This window comes from Papaver somniferum, chromosome 7 (genome assembly GCF_003573695.1).
Source record: "Papaver somniferum cultivar HN1 chromosome 7, ASM357369v1, whole genome shotgun sequence".
Lineage (NCBI taxonomy): Eukaryota > Viridiplantae > Streptophyta > Magnoliopsida > Ranunculales > Papaveraceae > Papaver > Papaver somniferum.
Genome location: NC_039364.1, coordinates 17,276,089 through 17,296,948, shown reverse-complemented (window position 1 = coordinate 17,296,948; position 20,860 = coordinate 17,276,089). Strand labels below are relative to the sequence as shown.

At 35.9% G+C, this 20,860-nt stretch overlaps 1 long non-coding RNA gene across 1 annotated transcript; it reads left to right on the top strand.

Annotated features, from left to right (window-relative positions):
- Nucleotides 1-5,867: 5,867 nt before the first annotated feature.
- Nucleotides 5,868-9,111, top strand: LOC113296411. The gene is made up of 3 exons (XR_003333040.1): nt 5,868-7,633; nt 8,277-8,361; nt 8,877-9,111. It is a non-coding gene; the product is annotated as an uncharacterized LOC113296411 (long non-coding RNA).
- The last annotated feature ends 11,749 nt before the right edge of the window (nt 9,112-20,860 follow it).

Genomic DNA, 20,860 nt, shown 5'->3' with positions numbered 1-20,860 from the left:
TCTGGATGGATTAGAATTGTGCACAATGAATGTTAGAGATAATGCAAATTTCTTCAAACATTTACTGGCTTAGATATTTATTACCGAGTGTTGTAGTTCGAAATATATCCACTTTATTTCCATTTTTAACGACAAGACACACTGGTTTTCGTTTTTTGATACACAGATTGTACACAATACCAATCTCATTTGATGTTCTTGGTTTTTAAGTGTCAACATATTCTGCTTCAAAAATAAAATAAAAAATCAACATTTTCAAAGGCCGAGTCTTGTTAGCCAGTCCTTCAATTGGTGTTTTGCAATGAACGATCAACTGTCCGATCTGGATTGAGAACAACTCTCCATCCAGTGAACCTTTCACCACATACTAACATCGATTCCACGGAGAAAGCTTTACCAGCAATACATGGCGCTGACATTTATTTTTCTCTCGGACGCACGCGGGCTTTCAAGAACTGCTCTTTAAGTCTTAACTCGGAAAACTTTTTGCCAGGCGAAAGGATGGAACCCCCTTTACACCTGCTCCTACTACAGGTCACCTCTAATTAGACTTCATGATACCAACTTCACTCCGGACAGTTTTGTACGAATTTTCTGATTCCGTGATCCCGTCCCTGGTGAGAGGAGTCAAATAAGTTTTGTCTCGGATGAGTCATATACAAAGTGAGCCAAACTCAGCTGAGCCAGATATTACTGACTCACCAAAAACCAACAGATTCAATCAATCTGGTGCCATCGTGATGAGTGAGTGACACATACAACGGTTGAAAATACAACATGTGTGCTCTAACAAAGTATTCATACTTTGATTGTGCGAAGTACGTATCCTTGAAGGCGTGAACATATTTTTTTTAAAGATTTTTTCTTTTTTTTCTGAAAAAAGAGGTATTAAAACCTCAGTACATCAATTGTCATTACATCTTGATCCCAGATTTGGATGTTCACAAAGTTTAATAAATCCCATAATCTGTCTTCAGTCCAGATATGCTTGACATTAAAATTATTAGAGAATAGAGAGAGTTTTACTATCCATATGATTCTATTTTTTTCACTAAAGTAAAATCCTGGGCTATAAAGTTCATTTCAAACTTTTTAGTATTTCCAAAATCTTCCCTGATCATGTATCTTTGTCTACGAGTTTCCGCATACATTCCCGCCAATAACACTAGAGTCGGCTCTGAATCGCTCCTCAAGGAGATCCTGTGGCCACTCCAATCGATTACCCGTTGGAAAGCTGCTTCCGCTCCTTCCCTTTCTAGCTCCTCTAAGATTGTGCTGTCAGTGGTAAGACCTCTGGCTTCTGAAACTGCACCTGTATGATCCACAAGTATTAGACCAAGAGCAATGTTGTCCCGCACCATTTTGCGGGTAGCTATCCCGTTCAAGCGGCTTCTTTACCGTTAGATCACGCTAAAACCCAGATCTAACAGCCTTGAACCCTTTAGGAAAAATGGTGGGTCTTTTTCTAAAAATGGTGGGTCTTTTCTGAATTCGAATCTAACCGTTAATTTAATCATCTAACGGTAAAGAAGCGCGCTTGAGCGGGATAGCTACCCGCAAAACGGTGCGGGATAGCATTTGTCGTAGACCAATGCCTGCTTTAGAGTTAGAGTCTAACATAGTGGCGTACGATCTATACTTCCTTCCCCCTTTTTTTTTAAGATTAAACTCTGTGGCGTACGATCTATACTTTTTCCCATGTATGGAAGTCAAGTCACGAGAAAAAAATATAAAGTATAGCGGGAGAATAAAATTAAGTATAGCGGGATTACTAAACCATTAGATATCGGAGACAACTAGAATTGGAAGTATAAGTTTGTCTGGTAAATCGAAGGATCCATTTTATATTGGGCTCGACCATTAGGATTGAGAACAAATGGCGTGTTGGATGAAGTGCATTTTGAAGATATTATTTTTAGATGGGGAGAATTTTGGGAGAAACTGGGGAGCTAAGTATCTGTACGCATAAAAACCACAACGCCATGGTGTAAGAACTCATAACGTTGTAATTTCTTTATTCTCGTGCCAATATTAATCTACTTTTACTGTTTTGGTGACTTATCAAAATTTAGCTCGCATGAGTTTAGTTCGGCTTGTATTTTGTGTCAATCTCATTAATGCTATTTGCCCCTACTGTTATCCGGGTTTTTCCTGATCATATTGAACTCCATTTCATAATGGAACAGTTTAACAGTATCTTCAAAAGCTAATGATTATCAACCAAGCTCCTATACAAACAGAATTCAGAACTTCATGTCTGAACGCATTCTACTCGCATACTCTTAAGATTAACAACTAACCACTACAGTTAAGGTGTGGGTTTGCCTGGTTCTATGAAGACCTTGGCAGATATGTGTTGGAGAAAATGAGTTATCTAATAAATGGATTTTTGATCTTGGTGTGGTTTGATCTCATGACCTGAGGGTTTAAGGATACTAACTCATTTTTGAGTGAATGAAATGGAATTTTTAGTCCCACATTGTGGAAAACTAAAGAGGTGCTCCACTATATAACCATGTGCTCATGGATATGTTGTAAAACAATGTGGGTGAAGGTGGACCGTGTGGGGCGAAAAATACATGTTTCGACCCATGCGTGCATATCGTTCCCATGCACACATGGTTATACCATGCACCAAGTTCCTCTTCTACTCGTATTTATTTTTGGCGAATTTTTCTTTAGGAATTTATTTCAAAAATATTTTCTTAAGAGTTTTATTTGTGGGAAATTCCTTTTACGAGTTTTACTTGTTTTTGAAGAAAACCAAAACCTAACTTGATTTGCAAGTATCTCATCCTATAAATATGACTCGAAATTCTGTTTTCAAAACATACAAGCATCGACTATCTCTAGGTCTACTTTTCTTCTTGTTTCTTATGCGTCGTTTTACTTCCATACCTGTTGCTGAGTTCAAGAGTGGGTAATTTGCGTTGTGCTAACTTAAGTTATATCGGGCAGTCTTATCCTGGACACATCTTCGCACGTTGGGGTTTAGCATTACTTCAGAGTATACCCACGAACTAATGTGTTAAGGACAGCTTGTTGAACCTGTGATTCTGCCCTCATCAATTTGTTCGTGGTAGAGTTGTTTGATACGGTTCTTTATATTTATTGTTTGATACATCTGACGTTTCTTCTATTATTGCAAGATACCAACAATATGTGGCATCATTATTTATTCTCTAGTTCTGGTAATTACTTATGGGATTTGATTCCAGGAGCAATTGTTAACACGATATGAAGAGAATGGAATCGTAGACGCTTTGAATCTCAATATCATTATAAAACAGATGATGATTTGGTTCACGAAGCTATATCTTCGGTCCTTACAGCAAGACATCATGTTAATTTGAATTTCTCAAGTTTTGTGCTTAACTCTTGGGACTCAATGTTCGTGTAATCTGTAGTTTTCTTTTATTTTCTTTCATCTACCTATGGTAGAAACTTTGCAAATTGTCCTTCTTAATAAAACTTATCTTTTGATGAAAAACAAACAACCAATTAACCACTACTGCATATATCTTAAAATATCCCAAGTCCCACCTTCCATTTCTGCTGATGCTTTTGTTTTTAATATTTAAAGCATCTCCATCTCTTAGTCTTCAAATTACTATAACAAATTTCCTTTTTCTACTCTTACAAATAAAATGAAGAAGAAATTGAAAGCAATTTTTAATAATATCATAATTAATTTTAATATTTGTTTGATTTGTGGGTTGGGCATTGAAACAAATAGTCACTTATTTTTGCATTGTAGAGAATTTCAGAAGTTGTGGAATTATTTTCTTGAAAGCTTTGAGTTGTCTTGGGTTTTCTCCGACTCTGTCAGATCCAATTTGTGGGAATGGTCTAAGAAGAAAAGCAAAAAGATGATTAGAAGAATATGGGATCTCTTACCTTTTGGAATTTGGTGGACAATCTGGAATGAGAGGAATGCTAGACTTTATGGAAATAGAAGAAGAACCTTGGCTCAACTCATAATCTCAGTCAAGTGTACTTTGTATAATTGGTCTAGAAACAATAATCTTTTCGACGGGTACTCTTTGAGTACCTTGATTTGTAATTGGAATGCTGTGGTTGATAACAGCTAACTGTTTTCTCTCTTTAGGTGTCATCACTTGATGAATCCTGAATTTTTCAATGAATTTGCCCTTTTTCTTGTCAAAAAAAATTTTAATTAATTAAGCAAATACAGGAACTGTGGATGTTTTAGATACGAAATTCGGATTGAAAATCCTAGTAATGTTAGGATGGGTCTAGGATGTTCAGATAAACCTAGTTTATTATAGACAGTAGTCGAATCACCGAAGGAGATTGTGGGGCAGTGAAATGGGAAACCCGAAAGGAGGAAGAACGAGTTTAGGAAAATAGAAAAAGAAGAAAAGTAGAGGATATATATGAGTAAACTGATATTAAAATATTATCCTAAAAAGGATATCAGGACCATGAAATTTGAATTTTTGGTTGCCAGACAAATACCAATATTTTTTTATTTACTGATAAAGATCAAGATCAGCAACCAAATCTAAAAGCTAATAAGTAAACTTAAAAGGAGAAAAAGAACCAGAGAGATCCTAATCTAGAAATATAGATCCAAACATAAATATTAGACGTAATACTTGGAGTGTGCGGCTACAACACACAACATCAGCACATGCAGCTAAGTTCAAGTCTACATAAAGCCAAGTCCAAGTCCTTTGTTATATACCAGCTGTAATTTGTTGTAAAGTCCTACTCTTATGCTATAACTTAGTCCTGTAAACTTCCTAGTCTTGTGTTGTAATCTTCCCTGTAAACTCATACAAGTTGTTTAGATTAGTTGATTACTTCTTATGTAACCAGTATGAATACACAATGGAATATAACTCTGTCTACATGATTGTGAGATAATAAAACCCATAACCTAGAATCTTTGATGGTATCATATTGATCCATCCTAGGACCTATTTCAATTCCTTCCGCACATATCATACTCTGATTTCTCACAATGGTAGAATTTGGTGATCAATCACCTCCTCCCAGTCTCACTCATCTCAACACTGAAACCCAAGCCAATCATTCTTCAGGGAATCTTCGAACCCTAGACCCTTACATAATCCATCCTAATGAAAATCCTGCAACAGTTTTATTTTCTCCACTTTTGCAGGGAGATAACTATGGCTCATGTGTTAGGGGAATTACCAAATCTCTGAACGCTAAAGGAAAACTCGGCTTTGTGGATGGTTATCTGCCTCCTCCAAAGGATGAACTGCAATATCAGTGCTGGAAACATTGCGATGATCTCGTTGGGAGCTGGTTACTCAATTCCTGCCAGCCTGATATCTGTGCTAGATGTTTATACGCACCATCATCTCATGCGATCTGGAAAGATCTCCATGTGAGATTCTGCATATCTAATGCACCTATCTTGTTTCCACTCAAATCTGCTATAGCTGCTATTAGACAAGAGTCAATGTCTGTTTCTCTGTATCACACAAAAATAAAAACTCTGTGGGATCAATATTGTAAGGACTCTCAAGCTCGTCAACGCTGTTAGACCGGTCAAGTGACGAATTAGCCGATAATAGCTCGATTAATTTAACACGAACGTTAATTAATAGGAATTAATCTAACAACGATTTATATACAAAACTAGTATATTTAGATAGATCTCGAAAAATTATGCGGAATGGACTACTCGAACGTGTCAATCAGATAGCAGACAAAGAGGTAATCATCCGATTGGTTTGAAGGGCAAATTAGTCTTTTCACAAATAGACCGACATGGAGTTCCCTTAGAGAAGAGAGTGGCTGCAATAGTATTATCCTAGATCTTATCTCTAGCCTAACCGAGAAGATAAACTCGGTTTCTCTTTCTTCTTCTTTCTTATTTGTCATTCTTCTTCTTTCTGTCTCTCTTCTCTTTCTTCTATCTCTGTTCTTCTTCTGTTGGAGACCGAGAGATGATTTTGAGGTAGGCTTGAGAGAATTATTTTTTGAGCGAGAGAAGATTAAGTAGAAGATGTTGATGTTATTGTGTTGTGGTAATTGAACTTAAGAGGAAGTTTATTCGAGAAATTAGCGAGTTAGGGTTTCTGGATGTGATGTTAGATTTGTATAGAGCTGATGATGATGAATTTGTTTTTTTATTGAATGAAGAGCAACTGGGTCGTTTTTTAATTGATGTTGTGGAATAGTTTTGAGAAGAAATTGAAGAGTTAGGGTTTCTGAGATGGAATCGAAGTTTAGGGTTCATGAAACCAATCGATGTTGATGTAATCAAGAAGTTAGAAGATGATTTTGTTCTTAATTGACGTTTGTTTGAAGCTGCAGTGTCGTTTGAGGATTGAATCAGAAAGCTAGGGTTTGAGTTGGGTTTCATGCATGGAAGAACTGAGTTGTAGATTGATGATTAGAAGTGGGTTTAGTTTCAATTAGGTTATGAGAGTGGGGGATTGTTGTTAGTCTGAGTTGATGGGTTGTTGAGTATGAGATGAATTTCTGAATCCAGTTAAAAAGAAGAAGAACCTAAATTCAATTGCTTGAGTGGAATCTTCTTGAGGTAATTGTCTTCTCAACAACTTAGTAAATCTATCAATTTCAGTTAATGATTTTATGGATTACAGATATTGTAAAGTATGAATTGAAACTAAAAATTATGTCAAGTGTGTTGGGGATTGGTTCTGTGGTTAGTCTCAACTGAAATTGCAGAAAGATAGGAGTATGAATGTTACAGATTATAGTGATGGTTGTTTTACTTGAGATGCAGATTTACTTGAGATGAAGTTATGTGTATCTGAATTGAGAAATGGAGTTTAAGGAAGGTGTTGCTGCTATTGTTGTTATGGTTTGTATGAATTAGTGATTACAAGAGATTGTATGAGTACCTGTGGTTATTATGATCTCAATTGAAGTAGCACTATGATTGAATTACAGGTCCAGTGGACTGGATGGTGTATGTTTGAACTGGTGGTGGTCATTGGTGGTGGTGGTTTTGCCAGTTACAGGATATGGGAGAAGTTTATGATGCAGTGTTTTGCAATGGGTCTGTAATATAAGTGGTTGTCTGTGTAAGTAATTACAGTTTGTTGAGTTTGACAGATGTTGTTGAGATGTGGAAGTGGATGGCTAGGGTTGTATTTGATCTTACTTAAAGTTGTTAATTAATTCAATGAATGATAAATGAACCTTAGATGTATGGAGCATGAGCTCTATGTAACTGGAATTGTAAGTAGTGCTGATTGGATGCAAAGAACTGGGGTTGCAGTTGATATGGATTATTGTAGCTGTATTGATATGAACTGCTGGTGGAGTTGAAATAGAAGATGTGATGAATGTATGGCTGTGAGAATGATTACAAGTGCAAGAGAATGTGTTTGGAGTTGGAATTGGGTATGGTGCTGTTATTAGAATCTCTGAGCTTGTATCTCAGATGATGAAGAGGTGTGTTGGTTTTAGTTAGTGGTGGTTTTAGTGGAATCTTGTTGTTGTAGGGGAGATGCAAGTGCAGAGCATGGATGTTGGAGTTAGACTTGAGCTGAGATGGGTAGTGAGTGAACTAAAGTAAGAAGAATGAGATAGTAAAGATGTAGATATTGGTAACTGTATGGTTGTAGATGGCAACTTCAGTGAAGGCTTGCATCTGATGTTGCAGGTAAGCTTAGTTTAGTATTGTAATTAAGTTATGAAGTTTGTTTAGTATGAATGATTCTATGTTGTTTTGTTTAATGAAAGTGTTACACCGAATCTGGTAGAATTAGAGTCCATCGTTGAATCAATAGTTAGACCTATTAGTCATTCCAGTCAGTTTACCTGACTCGGTTTATCTGACTGAGTTGAATCGATGTTAACTCACTGAGTTACAGATCCTGCCTGAGTTGACTCAGTTGACTTGATCTTGATAATTTATCCAGGACTTTGACCTTTGACTGGACGTTGACTGTTAGTTGAACCATTTAACCATCAGTGACTGTTAGTTGACCCAGTTGGGTCAGCTCTTGTGTAATGGGCCGAGTCTAGTGGATTTGGGCTTAGTGCTATGTATCCTTAGTTAGATATTTTGGACCTTTATGGTCTGAATTGATCTTTGGTTGCTTCTACAAAGTTGTAGATAATCATAAGACATAGCTAATGGACTATAAAACCAACCTAATTGAATTAGTAAACCTTAGATATGGTAAAGATAGATAATAAAATGGTGTAGAAGAATAAATGGGCTTGGAATAATTAGTTAGACTTGTTTAATACTTGTGTGAGCCGTTTCGGCTAGATTCTTAGAGTTATTGTGTGATTAACAGTTAGTCTGTATTAACAACGATCAATTCAAAGGATGAACCAGTGGATTGTGGATTTCGAGGTGGGCATGACTTGTCATCAAAAGAGGTGGGAATCTATTAACTCTTTTGTGATTATTGTTGTTTTCTTTACAAAAGTTTGTTCTTAACAAATTCATGCATTATATGATTGTGTATTCCATGCATTGTTTTATTTAAAATTCCGAAAGTGTTGTTGATTTCTTTTAATCTTTCCATTGTTTGGAAAAGGAATTGTAATGCTTTGTTTGTCTTCATGAATTGTTTGGGAAATAAGAATTTCCATTTGATTTTTTGGAAATAAGATTTCCATATGTGGTATATAGGGTACTGCTCCTTCATTTATTGGTGCGGGACGAGGTACCATATTATTATCTTGGTGCGGGACGAGTCACCATATTACACATTGTTTAGTGGAGTTATTTCCATATACATGATTGTTTACCTCTGTGATTTGGTTGTGTTTACTGTTAGAGAAAACATGAATTTTTTTTCAAATCATTTCAATGATTACTTAAAAGTTAAATGTTACTCCTACGGGGCATCCCTTTTAGGGATGATGTTCTCACCCATTCCCACTTTCAGTTTCAGAGAAAGATGCAGAGTTGCGCAGCGAAAGCATCGAGGATTTGATTTCGTTTGTTAGTTTACTTCGGCTATGTTTATTATGTTGTATATTCTATTTGTAAACCAAATGACTATTGTATATGTATCATTTGAGAGAAGTTCTTGTATATATATTTCTGAGCGGGGCTAGTTCTTGGGTTATGTTTTTGTAGCAGATTTCTTAATCGAATGTTTAAGTAATTGATTTAGATTAGTGCCTCTTTATTTAGTTAATATTTTGGATTAGTCAGCTGCTGGCTTAGGGGGCTACAAATATGACTCTCTTCTGGCTGCCACCGAAATCTCTATTTGTGGCGCTGGAAAGTCTCTCCTTGAGCGACTCAAACGTGACAGAGCCATGGAGTTTTTCCAGGCTTACATGGTCGTTTCTCTAACCTCAGAAGTCAGATTCTATTTATGGATCCTTTTCCCACTGCTCTGCGCATCTTCAACATGGTGCATCAGGAAGAAGAACAACATCACATCTAACCTCAGAAGTCAGATTCTATTTATGGATCCTTTTCCCACTGCTCTGCGCATCTTCAACATGGTGCATCAGGAAGAAGAACAACATCACATCATTGCCAGTCCTCTTCCCGCTATTGAAGATGCTGCTCTCAACACCAACATGCATCATTCACAGTCTCCTCATACAACACCTCCAACTCATCACAAACGCCCTCGACCACATTGCGATTACTGCAATCGTCATGGTCATATCTGTTATCGGTGCTACCGCTTACATGGTTTTCCATCATCCTATGCAACAAAATCTACTGCTGCCAACACTAGTGCAACTCAGGAATCTCAACTTATGCAACCTGATGCCATTCCAGCGTTCTCAGCTGAACAATACAGTCGTTTTCTTGCTCTTATCAACCCTCCAGGAGAGGATACATCAATTGAACCTCGCGTAAATTTTGCTGGTAAGATTTTTAATACATTCTTTTCTGAACCATGGTTTTTCGACAGTGGTGCTACTCACCACATATGCAATTCATTATCATATTTTACTTCGTATACTCCTGTTAATACTCTAATTCAGATGCAATTTCCTGATGGAACTTTCTCCACAGTAAAACATATTGGTGAAGTTGTCTTCTCACCAACTCTGAAATTGTCAAATGATCATTACATACCCAATTTTAAATTTAATCTTCTCTCTGTGAGTCAGTTGACTCGTTCTTTGAATTGTGTTGTCATTCTCACATACAATTCCTTTGCTTTTCAGGATCTGCTCACGAACAAAGTGATTGGTCAGGGTGATCTAAATGGGGGTCTTTATCAGCTCCGAGTCTCTGCATCTCCAGCAACATCACCCAAAGTTTTTTTTTTAATAAGACGTCATTCGACATTTGGCATTGTCGTCTAGGACACCCTAGTTTAGAACGTTTCAAGTTTTTATGTAGTTCGCATGATTATATTCAGTATAAGTTTTCCATTATTTGCGATGTATGCCCTAAGGCAAAGCAGACTAGTTTATCTTCTACTCGGTGTTTTGAACTTACACATTGTGACATATGGGGTCCCTTTTTCACAACATCTACTACTGGTGCAAAATACTTTCTCACTATTGTTGATGATTTCTCTGGATGCACTTGGGTATATATTATGGACACCAAGGGAGAAACTTGCAAGTTTATCAAAAAAAATTCCCGTCACATTGTTACTCAGTATTCTCGGAGACTCAATACTATCTCTACTGGTGATGCTTTACCTTATTTACCAGTCTTGCAGCGTTTTCAATCAGATAATGGATCTGAATTTTTATCTAATGAATTCCAGACTTGGATCAATGATAATGGAATTCATCATCAGAGAAGTTGTGTTCATACTCCGCAGCAAAATGGGATAGTCGAACGAAAGCATCGACATTTTCTGACTGTGGCAAGAGCACTTCGTTTTGAGGCAAATCTACCAATCACCTACTGGGGTGAATGTGTTCTAACGACATCTTATCTTATCAGAAAGATTCCCACTCCAGTTCTCTCTAAACGATCCCCTCATGAAGTTCTCTTAGGTACATCACCTAATTATCGTAATCTTCGTGTTTTTGGTTGTTAATGTTATGATAGAAATACTAAAATTACGAATAAATTCGATCCTCGAGACAAAACAGGTATATTTCTTGGCTATCCATATAATCATAAAGGATTTATCATATTGGACCCTGATACAAAATCTACATACGTTTCTCGTGACATGAACATATTTTTCCTTTTAAAGATGCCAAAGTTTCTACTACAGATTTTTTTCAACCTGCATCTCAAGAGGAGTATTTTTTTGATGATACTCCTACTTCTTTTTCATAGTTTCTGGCATCTCAACCACTGGCAAATCCTAGTATGGAACATTTTCCAATTATGGAATCTTCTTCACACGTAAGTACCTCTTCACCTCGGTCACATTCGCCAGATGTTGTTGAATTATCAACTTCCAGCACTGACGCTTATTTACCTATATCTCCTGGTACTTCTGGTACCGACTCTTCATTAATTCCTACAGACGATACATCTTAAGTTTCATTGCGTAGATCGACTAGAGAACACCATCCTCCTAACCATCTAAAGTATTACATATGTTCGGTCAAACAATGCACATCTCAGTCTGCATATCCCCTCACAAATTATATTTCTTTTGATCAATTTACTCCGCAACATCGTGCATTTATTTCCTACAGTATTTCTAATGATGAACCACGCACATTTACGGAGGATATGAAAAATCCAAAATAGTGTGATGCCATAGTAAAGGAGCATATTGTTCTACAAGACAATGATACTTTCACTATCACTACTCTTCCATCCGGCAAATCTGCCGTTGGTTGCAAATGGGTATTTAAAATTAAATATCGTCCCGATGGTACAATTGAACGCTATAAATCACGTCTTGTTGCTAAAGGTTGCACACAACAAGAAGGTATTGATTATTACGACACTTTTGCTTCTGTTGCAAAACTAGTTACTGTTCGTGTTTTACTATCTATAGCTGCCATTCATAATTGGCCTCTTCATCAGCTTGATGTTAATAACACTTTTCTACAAGGCGATCTCATTGAATATATTTACATGAAACTTCCTCCAGGGTTCCATAAAAATGGAGATAATCGTGTTTACAAAGACAATAAGTCTTTATATGGGCTAAAGCAAGCCTCTCTCCAATGGTTTTCTAAGTTTTCTGCAGCTCTACTTAATGCAGGCTTCATTCAATCTCGGGTTGACTATTCTCTCTTTACTTTTCATTCTGGTGCAGTCTCTATTTATGTTTTAGTTTATGTTGACGATATTATTATCACAGGTAATAGTGATATTCTGCTATTCAGGACCTAAAACATAAACTTGAATCTCAATTTTCTTTAAAGAACCTTGGTCGTTTAAAATATTTCTTGGTCATTGAGGTATCTCGTTCTCCCAAAGGTATTTTTCTTTGTCAACACAAATTTATTCCTGACATTGTTAATAATTTTGTTCTTTTAGGTGCTAAGATTTCTCCATCTCCGATGGAACAACATCTTAAACTTCTTCCATCTTCTGGTAAGCCTCTGCCTAATCCTAGTGTTTATCTTCATCTCATCGGTCGACTTCTTTATGTTCAAGTGACTCGTCCTGACATCACTTATTTTGTTAATTATTTAAGTCAGTTTGTGCAGCAACCATGTTCTGATCACTTGGATGCTGCACATCGTGTAGTCCGTTACCTTAAAGGTACCGTTAGTCATGGCATATTTCTCTCTACTTCAAGTTCTTTGTATCTTTCCGGCTATACTGACTCTGATTGGGCTGGTTTCCCAACAACTCGCCGATCAACGACAGGTTATTTTACCATGCTAGGAGATAGTTCTATTTTTTTAAAGACTAAGAAACAGCCGACAGTTTCTCTTTCTTCTGCTGAGGCTGAATATCGAGCTCTTGCAAGGCTTACTTCTGAATTGCAACGGTTACATTATCTATTCAGTGATCTTCGTATCTCTATACCGAAACCTATTCCAATTTATTGCGATAATTAAGCTGCTATTCGTATTTCTGAGAATCCAGTTTTTCACAAAAGAACTAAACTTATTGAAATCGATTGTTATTTTGTACGTGAAAAACTGCTATCTGGTCTCATCAAACCTACTCATCTTCCATCGGCATTACAATTAGCTGATTTATTCACAAAACCACTGGGAGTGGATCATTTTCGACGACTAGCCAGCAAGTTGGGTCTTCGTCTAGATTCTCCTCAGGCTCCAACTTGAGGGGGTATTAGACGTAATACTTGGAGTGTGCGACTACAACACACAACATCAACACATGCAGCTAAGTTCAAGTCTACATAAAGCCAAGTCCAAGTCCTTTGCTATATACCAGCTGTAATTTGTTGTAAAGTCCTAGTCTTATGCTATAACTTAGTCCTGTAAATTTCCTAGTCTTGTATTGTAATCTTCCCTGTAAACTCGTACAAGTTGTTTAAATTTGTTGATTACTTCTTATGTAACAAGTATAAATACACAATGGAATATAACTCTGTCTACACGATTGTGAGACAATAAAACCCATAACCTAGAATCTTTGAAAAAAAAACAAACTTCGATTAAATCATTTCATACAGTAATTGAGACTAAGAAATAAATTGGGTTGAGATTTTTCCGCTCAGATCTGCTCCGAACAGAAAAATCTCAAAACGGCTAGGGCTGGTGGGTTTTTTCAGTTTTCTGAAGAGAGAGTTTTCTGGAAGGAGCAAAAGTCAAGAACCAATATTTTACTTGTCTATATCAGGTACATGAGTTCGCATCCAAGGGATAATTAATCAATTTAGTGATTGCTTAAGATGTTCATGCGTTAACCACCGGTTGACTCATTGTGAACTAGCTATGAAGCTGTGGATTCGCTTCTTTTTTTTTCTTTTTTTTTTTGAAACATCGCTTCTTTTCTTCATTGCAGATAAAATGGGTTATGACAGACAACTTTGAATTACTTTTAAGAAGTTGGAGATCATGAAAATGCAACAAATGGAAATTGACCATCTGGAAGGTACTACCATTTACCATTAGTTGGGAACTTTGGAAAGAAGGGAACTCACTCAAGATTTCATGGTAAGAGCCAAGTCTGACAATGAACTGGAAATGGCAGCGCAAAAGAATATGTCTTTGAATTTCAGATACAGAGGTTTTGAAGGGGTATTCTACATCACAAGTATTGTTCAATTGGGAGGATGCGGTGGATCTGTAATCAAACTCTTTTTCTCCTCTCTAGTGGTCAATCTGTTGACCCTTTGTAAATACCATTCTTTTTTTTTCTCTCTTTACATCTTTTTTTTCCTCAAAAAAGAAGAAGATGTTCATGCATTTTGGATGTCCCTCGGGCTCATTTGGCATTTTACTACGGATTGATGTGCTGCTATTCAAAGTGGCACATGATAGTGGAAGAATATAACATGTGTGCTCCATCGAAAGATTCAACTCGAAGTTATATGATTTACAGTTCTCATCCTTTAAATTAAATTAAGGCTTAGTTTGGTATTGCTGCGGCTTTTGTAAGAGCACTTTTCTTCTATACGTTGTTGTGCTGTGCTGTGAGAAAAAAGCAGTTTGACGTTTGGTAAAATATTAACTAAAGTTAAAGCTAATTCGCTACCTTAGGAACGTTATAGTTACGACCGCCGTTCACCGGGGCTTCGGTCGCCGGCTTCTCTGTCATCAGGTCACCAACTTCCTTGACCTTCAGGCACTGGGCAGGCGTCAGCCCCCATACATGGTCTTACGTCAAAATGTGTTTGCTAAATATCAAATTCAAACATTGTTGTTGTAGAAAATGACAAAAACAGGCATATATTTGAAAATAGTTTTATTCGATTTTATTGGGTTTAAAATAATTAATTTTTCTTACTATTTAATATAAATATATATAACATTAAATTTACTAATTTTTACTATTATTATGATTGTTAAAAAGAATATTTTATTTAACCACTTTTTGATATATATAATTTTCAAATAAAAAACCAAACTAAAATTAATTAAATAATTATTTAATATTTGTTTTTATTTTTATTATTGATAAATGAAATGAAATGGTTAATGAAATAGTTTGAAAATAAAAAATAGTAAACACTAAAATATAAGAAATAAAAAATTGATTGTATATAAGTTTAAGGGTAACTTTTGTCATTTATAAAATAAAATAAGGACAAAAAAGATAAATCAATCATTAAATTTAGGTGGGACCAAAATGCTTTGGATAAAAAACACTTTGATCTTTTTTTACCAAACACCAATTTCAAAAATTATTGACATATATAGGTTTTGAAAGTGCTTTTGGAAAAATAAAAACATTACCAAACCCAACCTAAGAAAGACAAAAGTATGCAAGTGAGTAATTACTAAACTATAAATCATTGGAGAAAACTAAATTTATCAATTATGCTGGTGTGACAATCTAGATCAAAAAAATTTCAACCTTCTTAGCGTCAGGCAATCTCCACACCAATATTCATTTATTAGGATTGCTTGGATCGGTACAACCCCAATAAAAATAGTAATCCGGCCAATTTTTCATATGGTAGTATGTAGCACATGAAAAGTTATGTTAATATAAAGGTTCGACACAAAGATTTATTCCTTGTTTATTGAAGATTTAAAGATTTTGTGTACAACAAAGGTCTAGACGATGCTGGGAAACTCTCATGAATGAGTGATTAGTTTTGTAATCTGCACTTTTTATTTTATTTAATATAACATTTTCTTCGGAAGAAGAAAAAAGTCTAGACCATGTGGTTGGTAATAATTTTTATTATTTGAGAAACAAAACTAGTAGTAGAACACCAAGGTGACCAAATTTGGAGTACAAAAACTCCGTTCAAATGTTGAGACCCATTAAAACTCCATATTAAACACAATTGATATAAAAACTCCAAATTTTTAAAACTTGATACGAAAACCCCAAACAAAATTGGTTTCATCGAATTATATGTTGAAACCAAATTTGGTTTCATCATATTTTTTCCAATTTTTTTATCATGAAACCAAAATTTGGTGGTACTGTTTCTGGTCAGTGATGGTGTTGGTTGGTGGTGGTGCTTTTTATGGTGATGGTAGTGCTAGTATATGTCGGTGGATATGGTGTTGGTTGCTAGTAGTGGTAGTTAGTAATGGCAAGAACACTTTTAGGGTTTTTGTGTTACTTTTGCTATTTGGGGTTTTGTGTTACTTTTGTTTTTGATGGATTTTTTGTGGATGAATAGTGACACCTTTGGGGTTATAACTTACGGCCCGTTTGAGAATTTCCCCTTTTCTTCAAAAAGTGAGGATTTTATAAAAGGTTACTCCAGAAATTCAATTCTAATTTCTATCATTTTTTTAATGGGATTTTCATTTTGAATCAATACAATCAGTTTTGACCAAAAACACAAACAACAACAATATAATCATTTGGTGAATGTATTTCGCATGGTTATAATTCGGGTGTTTTAGCTTTCACTACTTTGGGGAAGCTTAGTGAAGATACTATTTGTTTTTTCAAGAGTTTTTTTAAGAACTTTTTAGTTTGTATGATGAAGGTAATGGTCTAGGCATCTTTATTTTTCATAGACTAGGCATGGCTATTCAAAAAGTGGTTGGCGCCCAGCTGGTCACTCGGTTGCCAACTAAAACTCTGTATGAATCCGGTTAAATTGCAAAAATAATAAATATCATTTGATCCGTCCCAGTTATTTGTTTAACTTCAGAAATAAAAAAAATTGACAGCAAAACTATGGTAGTGATACAAAAGGGCAAATCTTCAACGTGCCATATCTTTTTCTCCTTACAGTGAATGTATCTAGGGGTGTGCAGAAAAACCGAAACCGCGGTTTTCACCCGCAACCGTCCGTTAAATTGCGGGTGAAAACAAATCCGCAAGAGTCTATGGATCGGACACGGTTGAGTTTTCAAATCCGCAAGGTTTAGCGATTTGGTTGCGGTTGGACTTTGAAATCCGCGGATTCACCCGCACCCGCAAAAATTGAGTTTTAGATTTTAGATTAGATTAGACATTTCTAATTTAATTTACTGGGAATAAGAGGTTCGTCCTCTTCAGAGAACATTTCAAGATCTGCATAATCTTCTTGAAGAAACTGAAGGTTTTGAAGCTTCTCGATGCTTGCATGTGATCCACTCCGTGCGTTGTGAGAATTACTAGAAAAAGATGTTGTGCCCTCCTCTTGATACTGAATATAAACACAAAACAAGTTAGCAGTTAATTATCCGCTAAAGGTGGTCTAATGTGGACAAGAATCCTGCTAAAGCACTAATCCATGAAATTTATCCTGTTGTTTGTCAATTCATAGAGGAAATTAAATTCATTTTCAAAAACAAGGTTCTACATCAAATGATTAAAGATCACTACACTTATCAATTGCAGTGTTAATTAAGATTACTACCTAGTAAGTATATATTGTACGCATAATGTTGTGCAACAAAACTTTGGCATTTGCTTCATTGTTATTAATTTATTATCATGGGAGTGAGACAATGAGTTAACATAAACAGAGAGATCAATTACCCATACGAAGGGATTTTCACAGATAGGTAGACTTTTTTTTTTTTTTTTTTTAAATTCTAGATCCGCGGTTAATCCACATCCGGTCCGCATCACCCGCTAATCCGTGGATGTCAAATCCGCGAGTGATTGGTCCGGTTACGGTTCAATTTTCCAAATTCGCAACTTTAACGGTTTGGTTGCGGGTGACCCTTAATCCCAACCGTCCGTCCATTGAACACCCCTAAATGTATGATCCCTTTGGTAGAATAGCATTGTATGGGCTTCTTTGGTAGAACAGTATTGTATGGGCCTTATAAGTAATGATTTTGGGACAACCTCGACTCCTTGATTGTATTGCTAGCTAGTCTGGGTAGGGGTGAGCAACAGACGGACGGTTGCGGCTTAGGGATCACCCGCGTTCAATCCGTTAAAGTTACGGATTTGAAAAATCAAACCGTGTCCGGTCTAATCACCCGTGGATTTGATATCTACGAATCAACGGGTGATACGAACCGGATACGGATTAACCGTTTTTTGCATCATTGGAGTTGTGGCTTGATATTTATCTGCATTCAAGAAAATTGGAGTTTGGGTCTTGTATTTGGTCTTTCATTGGCTTCAATGGTAGTAGCATCGATTATCTTTACGCGGGGAAGCTATCTTTAGCATTGGTTATCTGCACTTTCATGAAGTTTCATCTGTGTTTCTCATCACGGATCTGGAGATGTCATTTTCCTCATTTCCTAAAGAAAATAGGTTTTTTTTTTTTTTAACATGGTTGATTCTATGTTACTTAGGTTTACAGTTCGTGGAAGGAGACCCAGTGGTGCTATCAGAATTATATTCAGGTAGACAAGACCTTCCTAGATTTTTCTTTACCCTTTCCATTTAGCTTATGGGTACTTTACTTTGTGGGATGTGCTATCTATACTCCAAAGTTAGACTTGATGGCGCTTGGGGCCATGCGAAATTCTATCTTCAGAAACTTCTTATGATCAGAAATAGGAGAGGCATTCCATCCATCGAGACTAGTCTACCCAAACAGAGTGCTCAATATGGATTACGGTATTGATGTATGCAGTTGTGAGTGCTCAATTCTTGACCTTCATCACTAAGCAAGGAAGCACCATGATTAATTTCCTTTATCGCCCTACGGTGTGGATGAATCTACGGATTTTAAAGTCCAACCGCAATCAAACCGCTGAAAATGCGGATTTGAGAATTCTACCCGTGTCAGGTGCATAGATCTTGCGGATTAGGTTTCGCCCGCAATTTTACGGACGGATACGGATGAAATCCGCGGTTCCAGATTTTTTGCTCACCCCTAAGTCTGGGTAGCATTTTGTTCTAATGGAATGCAATGAGCCAATGACTACCTAAAATGAGAAAATAATTGGAGAACCAGTAGCGCTTAGGCATAACAAAAAATCAGGATTTGCTAAACATAAAGCTGATAACAGCGCCAAAAAAATAAAAAGGAAAGAAAGAAAATCAAACAAGCCCACGACTTAGTCGGTTAGAATGTTAGATCCTTTTAATCTAGAGCTTCTCCAATCGGATGTGTGTAGAGATAAATGTTAAAATCCACATCGATGCACATCCATTTTCCCTAAAATCATTTTCCAATCCTGATGTAATAAATCATGTAAGTATGACTTCAAAAAGAAAATGTCAAGGAAAATGTTTAGAATCAATGTATGCATGATTTCAAAAAGAAAATGTGATATTGTCTACCATCATAGTCAGTTTGTTACTATGATATTAGATTCAAATTTGTTACTGTGTAGACTTTGTAAAAAATAAAAGTTGGTGTCAAATTGGTGAGATGATGTGAGAATGGTGAGATCATAAGAGAATAAAAGTGTAAATGGATCCTCTCCCTCATGGGAAAGGATCGATTCGTATGGCTATTCTCACATATCTTACAATTCGAAGCAAATTTTGTTTGTAACATTCCAACAACAAGTTAGTTTTGTTGGTGATATATTTCTCTTACAAAAGCTCTACACACTCGTAAGTAATGATCACAACCCGAAATGTATAGTATGAAATACTAATAGGACCTAGAAATCATATATTAGAACTAGTTTAGTCCAGTTGACTGTGTCAACTGTCTATTTGGTCCTTTTTTAAAATATATATTATTGTTTCGTCATAGAAATTATGGTTTGGTCCTAAAGCAATGTCATGGATGATGTAATTGTCATCTTGTAGTGGCAGAAATGCGCTTTTAGATTAGGACCATATATATAGGAAAAGTCAAGAGAAAAGGGCTTCGGATCACCTGTCCCCTATTTTCTTGTCTCTCCCTGTCCCCGCCAATCAGACTGCAGCACCTGTTGATGCTCTAAAAATGTAAACGTAATAATTAACGGCGTCTAAATTACACAGTTGTCTTCATCGGTGTTTTGAGAGGAAAAAAGAGTATGATCCTGCAGAAAATGTATGATAAATTTATGTTGATATAGTTGATCTCCAGTACCACTCCAGTAAATGTATGGTAAATTTCCAACTTATTAACATAAAATCCCGAACCAATTAATTATAGTTTCATTTAAATCAATCCAGAAAAATAACTAACAAAATTGAAAGTAAGAATTACCAATTGTACTTGTGCTCATGATTTTATAACCTAGGAATTACTGGTTGATGGTAGGTTTAAGGACCTAAATTTTTGAGTAGTAATCTGTGATGATGATTTTAGTTCTGGATATGAAAACTCTGAACCTTCTTTTTCAGTTTTGAGTTTTTTTTAATTAATCACAACATATTTAATCATATATCAAGTAAATCTCTTCTTCTTCTTCCTCGCTTGGATTGGTTGTTCTTTGATGGATCATCAACACGGGTTTATGGATCTGAACCACGTTTTTTTTTTCTTTTGTTTTCTCAAATTTTGATTTTATATAAAATCCATTGCTTAAGCTACAAAAAATCCATTAGCTTAGAGCTTTGAGATATGCTATTCAATATGATCAGAGAGATCACATAAAATTCTTCTTTAGGAAGACGAAGAACCAAAGAGATATCAAGATACTTTCGTGATCAAAATTAACGACGTTTGGTCAATGTTAATTTTTTCCGTGAATCACCGATAAAACAATAGCATAAAATATGTGGCGATCCGAACCCAGAGATCCGAGCCCAGAGAAAAGAAATCATTTTCAGATTTACTTTCTCTCACCTCTTTTTTTCTTTCCAGGTCTACTTTTCTCTCTTTTTTTTTCCTTTTCTGCCGCTGCATAGAATCAATGAAAATATGTATTTTTCTTGGGTTTTTAATTTACAGAGATGATGTGAAACAAGAAACATCTGAAGATGATGTAAACAAGAAACATAGATCGTGTTGTTTTGCTATTAGATGAACTCGTGATGTTTTTTTTTTCTTTCTGCTGATGTATGATGAAGATGATGAAGATGATGATGATGAATACTTTCAAGATCTGTTGTTGTTGCTGGTTAAGA